Source organism: Mustelus asterias, chromosome 5 (genome assembly GCF_964213995.1).
Source record: "Mustelus asterias chromosome 5, sMusAst1.hap1.1, whole genome shotgun sequence".
Taxonomy (NCBI): Eukaryota; Metazoa; Chordata; class Chondrichthyes; order Carcharhiniformes; family Triakidae; genus Mustelus; species Mustelus asterias.
The window spans coordinates 97,111,858-97,131,388 of record NC_135805.1 but is presented as its reverse complement, the minus strand read 5'-3'; positions in this window follow the sequence as shown (position 1 = coordinate 97,131,388).

Here is a 19,531-nt window from a genome sequence, read left to right as displayed (position 1 = left end):
GAATCCATTGTTCAGGAAGTAGTGGCAGGAAATTTAGAAAATCACATTACAATCAGAGTTAATATGGTTTGATGAAAGGTTAAAAGGCCAGGAATCCTGTAGCAGGTAACTCACCTCCTGATCCCCAATGTCTGTCCACCATCTAAAAGGGACAAGTCAGGAGTGTAATGGAATACTCTCCACTTGCCTAGATGAGTGCAGCTCCAACAACACTGAAGAAGCTCTACATGGCTATCCAGGACAAAGCCTACTTGATAGCAACCACTTCCACAAACATTCACTCCCTCCACCACCGATGACTAGTGGTAGCTGTGTGTACCATCTACAAGATACGCCGCAGGAACTCATTAAGGTTTAATAGGCAGCACCTTCCAAACCCATGACCGCTACCATCTAGAAGGACAAAAGATACCAGGAACACCACCACCTGGAAATTCCCCTCCAAGTTATTCATCATCCTGACTTGGAAATATATTGCCGTTCCTTCAACGTCAGTGGGTCAAAATCCTGGAATTCCTTCCCTTAAAGCACTCTGGGTATACCTATGCTACATGGACTGCAGCAGTTCAAGAAGGCAGCTCAGCACCACCTTCTGAAGGGCAATGAAGGATGGGCAATAAATACTGGCTTAGCCAACAACACCCACATCCTGTAAATTAATTTTTTTAAAAATCCAGTCTCCAGATTGTCAGAGACTCGACATATAATTGAGGATGCACATCGAACCCGGCGTAAGTCCTGACATATAGATCTACATATGAATCACCCAGGAAGATTACCTTTCTGACAGACAATTCCCCTATTCCTCTGGACACTGTGCAAAAGTCTCAGATTTTGAGCTAGAATTAGAGACTTAGAAAAGATCTGCAGTACATACCTGGGTAGTTACAGATTGAAACCTAACCTAACATCTGAGTTAATGCACATCCAATCCCCAAATCATTCACACTGGCCCTCCAACCGCCCCCTGACAATGGCCCCGACCCGACTATCCCTTAACCCATTCTGTTTAGTTCCCTTGACCTAATGTACCAAAATTAAATTGCTGAATGTCAAAAGTGCCAGGTCCAATATTTACTGGGAGGCAGGGGTGTTGTGGAACAATGTGATACAGCGGTGTGGAGAGACAAACACTCCACAGGATGTTTCCTGACCACAGCTGTGGCTGACTGATCCCCAAATCTCCAGAGGGTGGGAGGGGGAATGGGATTTAGGGTTGGCCTTGCAAGGCCCTAGGTCTGATGCAGGCGATCACCTCTCGGGGATGACTACACTTTGGTTTCACAAGAGGTTCCATCCGCCATTGGGAAGATTTCCTTAAGAGTTTGCCTCCATATTGCCTCCAATGGAAGGACAATTAATTGAGCTTCTTCACTAACTTGCTCCACCACTGCCAATGGATAGCTGATGCTCGCCAGAGCCAGCTTCCTGCATGATCATCCGGAGATGGGATTGGGATTGCATCGGGGATCTGCTCTGATTTGAGATTCTCTCATTTTCCTCCCCATCCGCCTCGAAGACTGTCTCCCCAGACTGGAAAAATGCACTCCAGCGTCTCCAAAACCTGGAAAGCCTGGAGATACGGAGGCCCCAGCAATATTAACAACACGACCACATGAACATTTTGCTCCTTCCATTTTCACTCCAGCCAGGTAGTAGGCTGGCAAGCTGCCACATGAGAAAACCAATCGAGAAGGCAAGGTTGGAGCCTGGAATCCGAGCTTGGTGGGTGGTAGGTGAAGAGGAGGATGGTTAGAGCTCGGCAGCAGGACACAGATGGAGTTTGGCAGCAGGAGGGTTGTTGACTGGAGCAGCAGAGAGGCCACAATTGGCAGGGGGGAGGCAAAAGGCTTCTGTGAAGGAGATGGAGAAGCGCTCTTACTCTTGCTGGTCCACCTGGAGTGCCATAAGAAGCAGTTAGCTGCTGGAGCCAGCAGCTGTCACCTCCATTTTGCTGCCAAGTTTCCCAAGCCGTGGAAAACCTGGTTGGCAGCTGTTAAGTTTAAATCAGGCTCCGGTGGGATCCTGCTTCGAATGTGATAACAATATGCCAGCCTCTCCAAGATGGGATACATGCATGTCGCTGTGGAAAAACAGTGGCCAGTACTTTGCTGGAGATGTGATGACATGTTTTCCGATGTTAAATTTTAAACGCCCTCCACCGTTCCATTTCTCTCTTGCTTTGGTGGAGGAAATGTGGGATGGAGGGGGTGGAAATGAAGGATAATATCGAGCCCACAATGCTTGTTTGTGTATTGATTCTGTGTAAACAAAGAGTCCTTTGATTTTCCTTTTTAGTATGTTCTGTGGAAAGACAATTTTTTTCATTGACAACAGAGGCTGCTTCCAGTCGAATGTCAGTTTTAAAATGAACACACCAGTTAGTTAAAGTAGCTAGAAATTGAAATAGTTGACTCAAGAAAAAACAGTTTCTTCAAGCCACCAGTGCCAGAGTTTATTGTTACTGTGCTGTGGTGTGGAATCACCGGACCCTGTATCCAGGAACCTTATTCTGGACATGTGCTGAATTTGGGGATTTTCCAGATTTTGGGTGCTGGGGATACCCGACCCGGAGAGTAAGGAATCGGTGCACCATGACCTGCATATGAAGAAACGCCCCTCCATCACCAGTGCTGAATGAACTATCAACAGTAGAAGAACGTACTAATGGGGAGAGGAATAATTGCATTTGGGGCTATCGAAGCAACCCTGCAAATTGACCCTTTGTTAATAAGCGTTATGATGGACAGCAATACATGACCCAATTTTTAGGACTTCCAGGATTTTGTGATGCCGGATACAGCATTTGTCATTTTTGATATGAGTCAATATTAACCAAACATACACCCCAGCCACCCACACCAAGGGCAGGAATAGTGTGTGGGAGGGGTTAAATATCACCTGAGTCAATTTACTGGCTGCACCAAGCATGCCTGCCCAGTGACATTTTATCTTTGGAACAATACCTCATCTTCTGATTATGCACATTAAGTTCAACAACTTTAGACTGTGAAATTGCCCCTCCACCTTGACTCACTTTTTGTTTTTTGTTTCTTTGATTTGTCCCAATGCAAACAACTCCCTGTCCTCCCCGACAGGGCCATCTGTCACTTGTTCCGCAGTTTTGCTTTCACTGACCACTGACCTTTGTTCTCCGATTGACACATTCTGCAGTCTTAGGTTTACATCACTATCCGCACCTTCTTTAGTCCTTAATGCCATAATTAACATTCCCTTTGTCTTGAGTCCATGACATCATTGTCAATCTCTCCTGAGCTCTGACCTGTCCCTGACCTTCTATTCTGCCCCACCTCCTCCACATCCACTCTCCAGCTATGTAATCCATCACATTTCTACCCCACTTGAGTGCTGCAGAAAAGCCATATGGACTTAAAACATTCACTCTGTTTCTCTCTCCACAGACACTGCCAAACCTGCTGAATTTTTCCATCATTTTCTATTTTTATTTTATCTTCACCATCTATGAGATTGACTGAGGGCTCTGCTGCAGGCAGGCTAATACAACAGAATGATACTATCAGACCTGCATTTCAACACACCAAGCCAAATCTGAAAACTTTACCATAGTGTGTGTTTGTGGAGCGGCCAGAAGAAATTAAGTTAATAAAAACAAACACTTTTATTTATAATACATTTGCTCCAGGAGGAGCAGGAGAGCTGACCTAGACTCGAGAAGGAGTCCTCAGGTCTCCCCAGTACTAGTCTGGCCTTTTGCTCCCTCCAACCACAATCTCTGTAACAATTCTACTTCCCTTCAATCAACCACAGTGACCCGACCCTCATTTGTTGCACAGTTCCTGCTCCACTTCCAGCATTTGCTTGTTGATCCTGACTTTATTCCCATCAGCTTCAGGCTTAGGCTTGCCAACTCTGATTGGAGGAATTCCGAGAGCTTTGATCACATCACAATTTGACTACATGGCACCTGTCCACGAGATCATATAATGTCAGAACATATAACAGTCCATCACGCAAACTAGACTCCCATCCATTGACTCCGTCTGCACTTTTCATTGCCTCAGGAAAGCACCCAGCGGAATCAAGGACCCCACGCACCCTGAACCTATTCTCTTCCACCTTCTTCCATGGGGAAAAAGATACAGAAGTCTGAAAACATGTTCCAACTGACTCAAAAACAACTTCTTCCCTGCTGCCATCAGACTTTTGAATGGACTTATCTCACATTAAACCGATCTGACCCTATACACTATCAGGAACTGTAACACTATATTCTGCACCCTATCCTTTCCTATTCCCCTATGTACTCTATGAATGGTATGCTTTGTCTGTAACAGCTCGCAAGAAACAATACTTTTCACTGTATCCCAATACGTGTGACAATAATAAAATCAATCAATATTCAAACATATACTATTTACCACATAGCTTCTCCAAATACTACTGAAAAATACCTTGTAAAGGTTGACTCCCCATAGTTGAGTATTTTTGCATCAGCAGCTGTTTATACAAGTTCCAAGAACCTGAAGCCAGTCATGAGCAGGTGAAAGTGGGGGACTGAAGGTGGGAAAGAGGGAAAACACCAGGGTGAGGAAGAAGGGGAACTGAGGAACTTAGTTCCCTTTCAGAGATGCCCCCCCCTCCCCGCCCCCCCATTTCAAATCCCACCTCTTGATTCCAAATCCCCTCTATATGCAGAAAGCTGCAATATCTCGATCTGCAATTCTCCAGCCACTTGCGTGCAGTCACAACTTTTCAGTGGCTGGTGTCAGTAAGAAGTCTCACAACACCAGATTAAAGTCCAACAGGTTTATTTGGTAGCAAAATCCATTAGCTTTCAGAGCGCTGCTCCTTCGTCAGGTAAGTGGGAGTTCTGTTCACAAACAGGGCATATCAAGACACAAACTCAATTTACAAAGTAATGGTTGGAATGCAAATCTTTACAGGTAATCAAGTCTTAAAGGTACAGACAATGTGAGTGGAGAGAGCATTAAGCGCAGGTTAAAGAGATGTGTATTGTCTCCAGACAGGGCAGTTAGTGAGATTTTGCAAGCCCAGGCAAGTCATGGGGGTTACAGATAATGTGTCATGAACCCAAGATCCCAGCTGAGGCTGTCCTCATGTGTGCGGAACTTGGCTATCAATCTCAGCGACTCTGCGTTGTCGTGTGTCGTGAAGGCCGCCTTACCGAAGATCAGAGGCCGAATTCCTGTGACCGCTCAAGTGTTCCCCAACAGGAAGAGAACACTCTTGCCTGGTGATTGTCAAGAGGTGTTCATTCACCCGTTGTCGTAGTGTCTGCATGGTCTCCCCAATGTACCATGCCTCAGGCCATCCTTTCCTGCAGCGTATCAGGTAGACAATGTTAGCCGGGTTGCAAGAGTATGTACCGTGTACCTGGTGGATGGTGTTCTCACGTGAGATGATGGCATCCGTGTCGATGATCCGGCACATCTTGCAGAGGTTCTATGGCAGGGTTGTGTGGTGTCATGGTCACTGTTCTCCTGAAGGTTGGGTAATTTGCTGCGGACAATGGTCTGTTTGAGGTTGTGCGGTTGTTTGAAGGCAAGAAGTGGGAGTGTGGGGATGGCCTTGGCGAGATGTTTGTCTTCATCAATGACATGTTGAAGGCTCCGGAGGAGATGCCGTAGCTTCTCCGCTCCGGGGAAGTACTGGACGACGAAGGGTACTCTGTCCACCGTGTCCCGTGTTTGTCTTCTGAGGAGGTCAGTGCAGTTGTTCGCTGTGGCGTGTCGGAACTGTCGATTGATGAGTCGAGCGCCATATCCTGTTCTAATGAGGGCATCTTTCAGCGTCTGGAGGTGTCTGTTGCGATCCTCCTCATCTGAGCAGATCCTGTGTATACGGAGGGCTTGTCCATAGGGGATGGCTTCTTTAATGTGCTTCGGGTGGAAGCTGGAGAATGATGCTCCACTTCTCCAGCTTCCACCCTAAACACGTTAAAGAAGCCATCCCCTACGGACAAGCCCTCCGTATACACAGAATCTGCTCAGATGAGGAGGATCGCAACAGACACCTCCAGACGCTGAAAGATGCCCTCATAAGAACAGGACATGGCGCTCGACTCATCGATCGACGGTTCCGACGCGCCACAGCGAAAAACCGTACTGACCTCCTCAGAAGACAAACATGGGACACGGCGGACTGAGTACCCTTCGTTGTCCAGTACTTCCCCGGAGCGGAGAAGCTCCGACATCTTCTCCGGAGCCTTCAACATGTCATTGATGAAGACGAACATCTCGCCAAGGCCATCCCCACACCCCCACTTCTTGCCTTCAAACAACCGCACAACCTCAAACAGATCATTGTCCGCAGCAAACTACCCAGCCTTCAGGAGAACAGTGACCACGACACCACACAACCCTGCCACAGCAACCTCTGCAAGACGTGCCGGATCATCGACACAGATGCCATCTTCTCACGTGAGAACACCATCCACCAGGTACACGGTACATACTCTTGCAACTTGGCCAACGTTGTCTACCTGATGCGCTGCAGGAAAGGATGTCCCGAGGCATAGTACATTGGGGAAACCATGCAGACGCTATGACAATGGATGAATGAACACTGCTCGACAATCACCAGGCAAGAGTGTTCTCTTCCTGTTGGGGAACACTTCAGTGGTCATGGGCATTCGGCCTCTGATCTTCGGGTAAGCGTTCTCCAAGGCAGCCTTCACGACACACGACAACGCAGAGTCACTGAGCAGAGACTGATAGCCAAGTTCCGCACACATGAGGACGGCCTCAGCCAGGATCTTGGGTTCATGTCACACTATCTGTAACCCCCACGACTTGCCTGGGCTTGCAAAATCTCACTAACTGTCCTGTCTGGAGACAATACACATCTCTTTAACCTGTGCTTAATGTTCTCTCCACTCACATTGTCTGTACCTTTAAGACTTGTTTACCTGTAGAGATTCGCATTCCAACCATTATTTTGTAAATTGAGTTGGTGTCTTTATATGCCCCATTTGTGAACAGAACTCCCAGTACCTGACGAAGGAACAGCGCTCCGAAAGCTAGTGGATTTTGCTACCAAATAAACCTGTTGGACTTTAACCTGGTGTTGTGAGACTTCTTACTGTGTTTACCTCAGTCCAACGCCGGCATCTCCACATTATGGTGTCAGTGAGCCAGAGGCTATTCCATCATCAGCTGCTGATGTTATGAAGTTGGGGGCGCACAGGGTTTTGATGGACCATTGTGGGAAATTTAAACATCTGAAACTCCTGGGTTGTTTGAGGGAGCACGTTGGAGAGGAACGTCTGATTTTGGGCAACTCCCAGTTATTGAAGGAGGGCTGGGAACTTCATTCAGGAAGAACACAGTCTTTTTAAAATTAAATGAAGCTCCATAGTCAAATAACCTGAACCTCACATCCTTCATAATTTGGGTGGGTAACATTGTTTAGGCCCAAGCACCAAACTCACCCCTAGATTCGGAATCAAGCACTCGGGTATGGTGCGGTTAGATGTGTTGCAGCTCAGCCTTGAAAGAATATCTCCCCATATATTCAGAGTGCCATCCAGTGCTGATTTCATTTTCCTTTGGGTGGGGGGGGGGGGGAACTTTTTTTAAAAACTCTTCGTTCTTTCTAGTTTATTTTCCATTCCATCACCTTTCTGTAAATTAACTTTGGATTAGATTTCAACTTTGCATCACTCCAAACTAAACACTGAGAAAGCTCTCCCTCCTCAAATGGATAATAGAAGAAAAGAACATTAAGGGAATGGGTCTTAATAATAAATGGCGAGAAGTAAAGAAGGGTGGCACTGTGGTTAGCACTGCTGCCTCCCGGGATCAATTCTGGCCTCAGGTGACTGTCTGTGTGGAGTTTGCACATTCTCCCCATGTCTGCATGTGTTTCCTCGGTGCTCTGGATTCCTTCCACAGTCCAAAGATGTGTGGGTTATGTTGATTGGCCATGCTAAACTGCCCTTTAGTGTCAGGGGGATTAGCAGGGGAAATACACATGGTTATGGGGATAGAACCTGGGTGGCATTGTTGTCGGTGCATACTTGATGGGCTAAATAGCCTCCTTCTGTACTGTAGGGAATCTATGATTTCTATGAAAATCGCTACTGTAACTGGAGCCATTTATTTTGCTTCGTATGACATGTTCTGAGTCAGGTACAACTTTGCAAAGTGAAATCGTCAGGGGAAGAAATTCTGATGGTACTTAAAAAAATAATTCTACGAAAGAATAAAAATGTGCTGGCAAAACTAAGAAAAAGTGCCTATTCTGTACCCGTCAATGAACTCACCATATTAACTTGCAAAAAACCGGCACCTGGCAATCTACTGGCATCAAAGAGAACCAGATTTGGACAGCAGATACTCAGGGCATTGGGACGTCGCTGTAACTTTAGAATAAAGGACTAACAGTTTTCCGTAAATGGCCTTAATCCTGTTTTATATGCAACTCAAACACCCAAGGCCTTGAACCTGCACTACAGGATAGGAATGTGTGAACATTTATCATGTTCATCTGAAATTCCTCTCTTGAAGTTATTTTATTAAAATTCAGTTTGGCACCAAACAGGCTGCAGTAGATTGGTCACCATTACATGCTACCCCTCCACCTCAGCCCACCTCCCTGCCACTGATGTTGTTTCTGTTGACTTCAACCCAAAAGGTCCCATGCTGAGACACTTACTTAAATGTTTCAATTGGAGTTTAACATATGTTCAGTATATGATTGGGATGCTTAGGGATAGCCAGCTCAATATGTTGGGCAGGTCGGTTCTCGGACAAGGTGGGCACACATGCACACTAACTGCAATATTGAATATTTATATTGCTTGCATAGATACTTGGGAGGTCAGTTTCATGTTCACCCCATAGATGCTAATCTGACCAAAGGGATTACCGGCCCTACGTACAATGCATTCAATTTTAATTCTGTTAAAAATAAATGAAATGGAAATAGGGCATTTTTACAGAGGGCATGGTCACCCATTATAATCAGACATATTGGTGAAGACAGAAACATTACCTGTAGGTATAGTTAGAATCAGACCCAGCTGTGATACTCCTGCTTTTGAACAGTATGCCAACACATTGTCAGATGAATAAGAATCATTTGATGGCAGTACCAAACAGTACCTAGGCATTTCCCAGCAAGGAGTCAATGCCTTCAGGAGGAAAAAGGAAAAAACAAAAATTTATTTACACTGAATCCTATCCTGTCTGTCAGAATCATCTTAAAGCACTTTGGGTACTTTGAACTTCAATTACTAATGTCATATGGGCAAATCTAGCAGCTATTTTGCGCACTACAAAATCCTACAAACAGCAATGAGATGGATATCAAATGGTTTTTGATGTTTGTTGAGAAAGGAATTCAGGCTAAGGCGGAGAGAACTCCCTGTTTTCCTTTGAAGGGAATGATGTTGGTATGAATCATCCACCTGAACCATCCCACAGATATTCGAGGCTCAAATTTAATAAACCTTCTGAAAGATGGAAGGGAGAATTTTCCCAAAAGTGCTGGAGCAGGCGAGAAAAGCTGTGTGAAACCCTCTGATTTCACAGCTCCCTTTTCTATCCTTATCAAGCAGCACTCTGTGTGATTGCAAGGATTACACAGCCGGCTTGGGGGAGTGGAGGGGGCGGGGGGTGGCGGAGGGCAGTAAACTCACCAGCAAAGCAGGGATTCAGAGATTGAGGTGCCATTTTTATGGGGCACCCCAATTTCAAAGTAACATTAAAGGACCTCTCTCTCCACCCTCAAGGACATAGTGAACCCACCCCCCATCCCCCCCCACCCAAGCTGGCATCGTCACCCCCAATGCGGGCACAACTGGTAAGATATTTGGTAGTGTGGATGAACAGAGGGATCTGGGTGCCCATGTGCATAGATCCCTGAAAGTTGGCACCCAGGTTGATAGGGTTGTTAAGAAGGCGTACGGTGTGTTAGCTTTTATTGGTAGAGGGATTGAGTTTCGGAGTCAGGAGGTCATGTTGCAGCTGTACAAAACTCTGGTGCGGCCGCACTTGGAGTATTGCGTACAGTTCTGGTCGCCGCATTATAGGAAGGATGTGGAAGTGTTGGAAAGGGTGCAGAGGAGATTTACCAGGATGTTACCTGGTATGGTGGGAAAATCATATGAGGAAAGGCTGAGGGACTTGAGGTTGTTTTCGTTAGAGAGAAGAAGGTTAAGAGGTGACTTAATAGAGGCATACAAGATGATCAGAGGATTAGATAGGGTGGATAGTGAGAGCCTTTTTCCTCGGATGGTGATGGCTAACACTAGGGGACATAACTTTAAATTGAGGGGTGAGAGATATAGGACAGATGTTAGAGGTAGGTTCTTTACTCAGAGAGTAGTAAGGGCGTGGAATGCCCTGCCTGCAGCAGTAGTAGACTCGTCAACATTAAGAGCATTCAAATGGTTATTGGATAAACATATGGATGATATTGGAATAGTGTAGGTTAGATGGGCTTTAGATTGGTTTCACTGGTCGGTGCAACATCGAGGGCCGAAGGGCCTGTACTGTGCTGTAATGTTCTATGTTCTATGTTCTAACTGCTTTCCTCATTGTCCATGGCCCTCCGTCAATGGGACAACACAGAGGCTTCCTCTCCCCTGTAGGATGTCTAGGGGTAGTGCCATGTCCCTCACTGCCCGGGAACTATACTCGCGTCCACACCCCTGGCGTGGTCATTACGACCGTTTTTCGTTTTCAAGAATCAATAGTGATTCCCACCGGTGTGTCAGCACGCCAGCAGGGCGAAAATCTAACGATCCCGGAAACAACGGTGTTAAGCTGTATAATGATATTTAAATGAATTTAAATTCATGGAAATCAGCATCACGCCCTCTCAATCACAGCTATTATAAACTCCTTGATAGCTGAGAAAGGATATATCATAGCATGACAAGCAATCAAAGGTGAAAATGCATTTTATGGGACACAAGATTAGATAGACCCTCTGAAGCTTGATTTAGATAATGAGACAGGAAATACTATATAAAACCTTTCCACCAAAGATTAAGAAGGCTGGAAAGAATCCCAAGATAAAAGCAAATTACTACAGACGCCGGAATCTGAAATCAAAAAAGAAAATGCTGGAAAATCTCAGCAGGTCTAGCCACATCGTTGACAGCTTCGACAAAGGGTCATCTGGACTCGAAACGTCAGCTCTTTTCTCTCCTTACAGATGCTGCCAGACCTGCTGAGATTTTCCAGCATTTTCTTTTTTAGTTTTGGAAAGAATGCCATAGGGAGCATTTGTTGCCCATCCCTTATTGCCTTTGAACTGAATGGCTCGCTAGACCATTTCAGAAGGTATCCTGACTGCTGTGGATCTGGAGTCAAATGTAGGCCAGGTCAGGTAAGAACGGCAGATTTCCTTCCCTAAAGGACATTAGTGAACCAGATGTTTTTTTTTACAACATTTGACAATGGTTTCATGATCATCATTAAACTTTTAATTCCAGATTTTTGTTGAATTCAAATTTCATCATCTGCTGAGGTGGGATTTGTGCACTGCCCTGGGTCTCTGGATTACTAGTCCAGTGACAGTACGACTTTACCACTTCTGGTGGCCTCCTTCATTGCCGGTCTCCCGATCACTGGCCAGCCCCTGATCGCTGGCCTCCCAGACCCGCCTAGGCCTGCCCCAAAGTCCCCACCTCCAGCCAGCCCCGATCTCCCCGACCCACCTCTCCCAACCCCACCATGGCCAGTCTGCCCAACCCGCCACCCCCATGGCCAGCCCTGACCATCCCCCTCCCGCCAGATAGCCCCGACCCCCCCTCGCCCGGATGACCATGCCCGATCCCCCCCCCCCCCAGCCATGATCACCTCCTCTTTTCCTCTCCCAGTGATTCCGATTGCAGAGTGGCAGCATCTTCCCCGCACCAATCACTCGCCCAATAAGCCCTGTCCCCATTATGTCTTGCCTCCTCTGCCCCCATCCCTTGACACTGCCAGTTTGTCCCTTGGGCAATGCCAAGATGCTCTGTGGGCAGTGCCAGGATGTCAGGCTGACACTGCTATTCTGGCACTGCCCAAGGGGCACCCCCCCTTACCCCTGACCTTCTGGGGAGGGCGCTAATGGTCTCTGCCCCCACCGGCAGAGTCAGGGTGCCTGTTTCCTGTTAGTGGGGAGCAGTTGGAAACGCTGCTGGAGGGAACCACTTCCGGCTGGTGGGGGAGACATGAGCGGGCCTGGAGAATATGGTTCTGGGCCCCCTGATCATATGGAAATTCAAATTTCAATATGATAATCGTCTCTGCGCCGATTTCCGGCGCAGAGCTGATTGCGCTAAAAAGAAGCGCTTGGGAGACTCGCTAAAGGCAATGAGCTGGTGTCTCCTGGTTCGCTGCACTACTCAATATCTCATTTCAGTGAGAATTTTTATTATGCAATAAATTACCATGATCTTCAATACACTGCCAGAAAGGTGGTGGAAGCAGATTCTGCCAGGAGGGGAAGATTAACATTTTACAGTCAGTGACTTCGGCACAGACCCCTGCAGGTTCCACTTGTCACATTGTGCCAATGAGACAAAGACTCATTTATGCATACTCTCTGTTTTCTGCCAGCCACCAATCTTCTATCAGGGGTCGATGGGAATGTGGAATTCGAAACATTGCAGATCAGCCATGATCTTATTGAATGGTGGAGATGGCTTGAGGGGCCAAAGGGCCTACTTTTGCTTCTACTTCACCTCCTATGAAGCATAAAGCTGACGTACAGTACTTAGAAACATGGAAGAAACAGTATTTGGATAAATAAAACAATATCTCGTGCTTTGTAATGTTTTATCACTGTTTTGTGTCCTAGGCACATATTCATGTCCAGTTCTCACACTTGTGATTTGGCATTCTAACGCTATTCTATAATCCAGAAAATTCAAAAATCCTGAAATGTTATGGTGCCAAACATTTCGGACTGGAGAGGTTACAGTGTGATTGGCCCAGCTAAAGAGAACACCAGTCCCCTCTTTATGAAGTTAGGTAGGTGGCTACCTGATTGATATGAGAAACATAATCAGATACTATCTTGAAGAATGCAGATACAATGAAAGCCAACCAGTGAGAACTTTGGTACAGACAATTTTGTCCTTCAGATGTGCATGTACTGCAGGTCTACACCCAGTAGTTGCCATATTCCCTGGCAGAAAATGTGAAGTAGTTCACTTCTAAGGTAGGGGTGTGCAAAGAAATCTAAGGCCCTTTAAATCTATAAACACTGTTGAGTAGATATCAATGCAGAAAACAAATATTCTGTGATTAAATTTTTAGATCTAAGGCCTCTCTCAAGATTGGAAGATGCCACAGAAAAGCAGGTTTCAAAAAGGAACTGAACAGGGAAAGGGAAAATAAAAATACTTCAGAAAATAAATAGAAAGTGAAGTGCTTGGGTGACGAATGAGAAGACAAAAGTCACCTGTTCAACTCTTCCAGATGGTCTAATACCACTAGAACAATCCTAAAATACCTGGTGTTCAGCAGGGTTGTACTTTGGCCATTTATGCCATTTGGAATGGCTTCTTCAACCACCATTGGGTTATGTGGTAAATCTGGGACCATAATAGCTTTGCACCAACTGTAAGAAGTTTACAAGGAGAATAATATGATTTACATTGTGCAATTTATCTGAGAGTTCAACAAAATTGTGCAAAATTCAGGCTTCCAGTCATTGCAAATAAAGTCACTGAACAGCACTGTTAGTGCTGGTGCGAAGAGAAAATGTAGCCTTAGGTTTAATGTCCACTGACCTCACCATTGTCATAATACGAGATGATTTGTTTCAAAATAGCATCCTTTTGGCCAACTGTTTAATTCTGTTAACAGAACTAGCTGGTTCAAACACACAGACCTTGATCTAATAAATATGTATTTTTCAGGCAGCTCACCAAAATCAAGTTTTATTTGTTGATATTTTCTTCTGAGAGCAGACTGCACATACGGCAAACTCTCAAACATCCACGCACTGGAAGGATTGTTGATCTGTGCGTGTATTTTGTTTGCCCACAGTGGTGAACAGGCACTGTGCTTTTGTAATCTAACTTCTGTTACTATGTGGACCTGACACAATTTTAATGCATTTCTTTGTGTACTACAAACCCTCCTCACGTTCTTCAAATCCATTTTCGAGTTACAAATGACATCCAGTGACTATCCCACTTCATGGTGAGACAGAGAGGATTTAATGTAGCTGTGGTAGTGGGAACAATGTGGCCTAGCCCACATAATTGCAGGGAAGGCCACACGCCAGTGTCCCGACAGTGGAAAAACTTTCTCCAATTAGGTCAGAGTGCAGAAGGAGCTAATGTGGATTCCCAGAGGGATGTCAATAAGGCCCATGAATGAATCAATTGGCACCCACTATCCCTGTGGCCACCACAGTTTAGTGGTGCCTCAGGGATTTAACAGGAGCCACATGGCTTTCCCACATGCTCTGAAGGACACCCAGCAAGCTCTGTTGGAATTGCCAGCTGCTTCCCGGGGCATCATATTACTATGCACTCTATGACCCAGCATTGGGAAAAGGGGTCTGTCGCTGAAAGCCAACCCCATGCTCTAGCCTCTGATCCCCCTCTCCCATATCTTGTGACCTCCATCCTGCCCTTACTCAACTTTGTTCTATGGTTCCATGTGGTTCCTGGACCTCTAGCGGATGCAGTGCTACCAGCAGCCATCGCTCCCATTTGCACTGGCGGCAACAAGTAGCTGCTATTCTTTGATTGACCAGCAGCTCCCAGTGAGCAGGGGAAACTTGAAAGTGGCCACTTAAGTAGCTGAAGGACACCTAATTTGGCCAAGCCTTTCCCACAGAATTGATAGAGTTCCCTGCCTGTTCTCCAACCAGTAACCAAGATCCCTTTCTACCCCACAAAATCTAGCTCAGTGAAACATATGGGCACATTGCATGAAAAATAACATTATGCTTTTTAGAGTCATAGAGTCATACAGCACAGAAAGTGGCACTTTAGTCCACTTTGGTCCATCATGTCTACACCAGCCATCAGGCACCTACCTATTCTCATCCCTGGAGGCAGTCAACCTCCTTAGATTAACAACCTTGAATTTGGCCAGTGGCCAGGGTCAGGAGGGTGTGACTGTGAGTGAGGCAGGTAGAGGGATCCAGAAGGTAGGACTGCAGAAGCCTCAGCCCTTGTCCATTAGGTTCGAGATTCTTGCCCCCTATGTGGACGAGAGTGGGGACAGTTCAGAGGGTGAGCAAATTGACCACAGCACCATGGTACAGGGAGCCATTCAATCGGTGGAAGAGAATAGAAATGTAATGATGATCAGGGATAGTATAGACGTTGTTCTCTGTGATCAGGATCAAGAGTCCCATAGGTTGTGTTGCCTACCTGGTGCCAGTGTCATCTGGGCTGCAAAGGAGCTTGGAGTGGAAGGGTAAAGATCCAGTTGTTGTGGTCCATGTAGGTACCAATGACATAGGTAGAACGAGGATAGAGGTTCTGCTGAGGGAATATGAGCAGCTGGGGGCTAAATTAAAAAGCAGAACACTCATACCATCCCAATAGTAACAAGTAATGCAGAGGTAATGGAAAGGGAGGAACTTCGAACAATCATCATCAATAGGGGAACAATATTCAACAAACTATTGGGGTTGAAGGCAGACAAGTCCCCAGGTCTTATGGCCTACATCCTCAGGTATTAGAAGAAGTGGTAATGGAGACAGGAGATCCATTGATTATAATATTCCAAAATGCTATTCGTGTGGGAAAGGTTCTAATAGGTTGGAAAAACGCTAATGTAATGAATACCCTTATTCAAAAAGAGTGGGAGGCAGAAAGTAGGAAACTATAGACCAGCTAATTTAACATCCATTGTTGGGAAATTGTTAGAAGTAATAACAGGACATTTGGAAAGTCAAAACGCAATCCATCAGAATCAGTATGGCTTTATGAAGGGTAAATTGTGTTTAACTAATTTGCTAGAGTTCTTTGAAGATGTGACAAGCCAAGTGGATAAGGGGGATCCTGTAGATGTAGTATATCTGGAGTTCAGGAAGGCATTTGATAAGGTGCCACACAGAAGGTTAATACACAAAGTAAGATCACGTCGGGTTCAGGGTAATTTTTTAGCTTGGATAGAAGACTGGCTAACTGGTAGAAGGCAGAGAGTCAGGATAAATGGGTCTTTTCCTGGATGGCAAGATGTAACTAATGGGGTGCCACAGGGTGCCACAGGTCCTTAGGCCCCAACTATTTACAATCTAGATAAATGACTTGGATACAGTGATAGAAGGTACTATCGCCAAATTTTCAGATGATACTGAAATAGGAAGATGGTATGGTGGCACAGTGGTTAGCACTGCCTCAGTGCCAGGGACCGGGTTCAATTCCGGCCTTGGGTGGACTGTCTGTGTGGAGTTTGCATATTCTCCCCATGTCTGTGTGGGTTTCCTTCGGGTGCTCTGGTTTCCTCCCACAGTCCAAAGATGTGTAGGTTAGGTTGATTGCCCATGCTAAATTGCCCCTTAGTGTCAGGGGGATTAGTAGGGTAAATGTGTGGAATTACGGGGATAGGGCCTGGGTGGGATTGTTGTTGGTGCAAGCTCAATAGGCCAAATGGTCTCTTCTGCACTGTAAGGATTCTATGAGGTGGGATAGTAAATTGCAGTGAGGAAATAAGTAATTTGCAAATGGATGTAAATAGGTTAGGTGACTGGGCCAAAATGTGTCAGATGGCGTTCAACATGTGTAAGTGTGAGGTTATATATTTTGGTCGGAAAAATGGAAAGGCACATTATCTAAACAGTGAGCGACTTCGGGGTGCTTCAGTATAGAGGGATCTGGGTGTCCTCGTGAATGAGTCACAGAAAACTGATATTTGGTAGAGTAGGTAATAAGGAAAGCAAATGGAATTTTAGCATTTATACCTAAAGGAAAGAATATGCAACTATACAAGGAATTGGTGAGACCACACTTGCCGTACTGGGTACAGTTTTGGTTCCTTTATTTGAGGAAGGATGAAATGGCATTAGAGGCAGTTCAGAGGGTGTTCACTAAATTGATTCCAGAGATGAGGGGTTTGTCTTATGAAGAGAGATCGAGTAGTTTACGCCTATACTGGCTAGAGTTTAGACGATGGGAGGAAACCTAATTGAGATATATATGATTAAAAAGTATTGACAAAGCAGACATAGAGTAGATGCTTCCACTTGTGGAGCTAGTTTTAGGATAAGGGGCAGTAAATTTAAAACAGAGATGAGGAGAAACTACTCTCTCAGAGAGTGATGAATCTGTGGAATTCACCACCCCAGAATGTGGTGGATGCTGGGTCATTGAGTAAATTTAAGGAGGAGATGGATTTTTAATTAATAATGGGTTGAAGCGTTATGGAGAACGGGCAGGAAATTGGAGTTGAGGCCAAGATGAGATCAGCCATGCTTGTATTGAATGGCATAGCAGGCTTGACGGGCTGAATTGCCTCCTCCTGCTCCTAATTCCCATGTTCTTATGATCATTTTTCAGCACTTGATCTTGGCTTTGGATGCTATGGCATTTCAAGTGCTCATCTAAATGTTTCATAAATGTTGTGCGGGTTCGCACTTCTACAACCCTTTCAGGCAGTGGCGAACAGATTCCAAAATAATAAGAAAATATCTACTTAATACTTCATTTCTGCCAAGATGTTTGCACCTGTATGTTTTGATAGTCACCAGCAAACTGTGATAAAGCTGACTTTTAAAAACGTGGACATTGACTTCACTGTACAATATTTCAGTCAGTATTTTCCCCTTATTCTCTATATTAAACTGTGATAAAAAAGAACATAGAACAAAGAAAATTACAGCACAGGAACAGGCTCTTTGGCATTCCAAGCCTGCACTAACCATGCTGTCCATCTGAAGTAAAACCCCCTACACTTCCAGGGACCATATCGCTCTATTCCCATCCTATTATGTATTTGTCCAGATGCCCCTTAAAAGTCACTATCGTATCTGCTTCCACTAAATCCCCCGGCAGCGAGTTCCAAGCACCCATCACTCTCTGTGTAAAAAACCTGCCTCTTACATCTCCTATAAGTCTTGCCCCTCGCACCTTAAACCTATGCCCCCTAATAATTGACTCTTCCACCCTGGGAAAAAGCTTCTGACTATCCACTCTGTCCATGCCCCTCACAACCTTGTCGACTTCTATCAGGTTGCCCTCAACCTCTGTTGTTCCAGTGAGAGCAAACCAAGTTTTTCCAACCTCTCCTCATGACTAATGCACTCCATACCAGGCAACATCCTGGTAAATCTTTTCTGTACCCTCTCCAAAGCCTCCACATCCTTCTGGTAGTGTGGCGACCAGAATTGAACACTGTATTCCTAGTGCGGAATATATTCCGCATAATATCCTTGAGAATATGACTTTTTATTCAATATATACTCGCTGTGGAAATACTGATGGAAACTCCTGGGCCTATTCTATTAAGCAACTGAGAATTTTCATTTGAAGCAGTATTTGATGGGAATGTGCTTCCTCTCCAGCAACAAACTAATTGGACAGGGAAAGGGGCACATTCCCATGACACACTTGGGCTTTTAAAGCATGACCAATAGGAAAAAGAAAAGTACTGTTAGCGATTTTCAAATGGTGTAAGAAGTGAAATGAATTACTTTCGAGGAAACCAGTTTAAAACTCTTCGGTCTACTAACAATTTCTATAGCAGATAATTTTTGGTGAGATATTGATGTGCAGCTCATTTCCATTCTGAATGCTTTTCTACCAGTGCTAATCTTAGACCTCCTTTGCTTGCCAAAAACCTATAACAGGAAGCTCATTTAAATTATTTAAACTGACACTATGAAAGGTCTGCTGTGCACATCCTGCCTCGGCCCATTCAGACTTAAATGGGAGGCATTTCATTTGGATCTCTGCTGTCAGAGAAATAGAAGAACATAGTGGTTTTAAGAACATTTGATGTACATATAAATCAGAGGATTAGCAGATCAAGTCAAATAGAAGTTGATTTTCTTTTACAAGACATTACAGAGAGACAGTATTGAAAAGTTCCCTCTTTTCCTCGCTCACGGAAGCATTGATTGCTTCCAATTTCTATATTTAAAACTTTTTTTGGCATTTGGCATTTTTGGTTCCAGATCAAATTTCCCTAACACAGTATCATTCATGGGATATTTCTACCCTGAGACAGAATCAACAATACAGAAACATACCTTTATTACTCAGCCTAAATTAGCTGAGAATCACAGCAGGGTGATGAGAAACATTCTCAGCTCTTTACCAGTCTCTAAACCTTACACTGGGAAATATTCTACAAACCTCCCAGTTAAATCATTTGTAAAAGGGAACAACGGATTCAACAATGATTTGTTCTTATCCAAACTTGAAAGAGGCTAAGATATATTTGAATCTATTCCTATGGATTTTCAGATGCAATATATTCTTTCTCCAGTTAATTCTGCTCCAAGCAAAAATATGGAAATGATCTATATTGCTATTTCCCATACAAGTGTTTTATTTTTTCTAAGGGAGCTGTGTAAATGGAAACAACTATTGGCATACAGCTTCTCAGGATAAATTGTG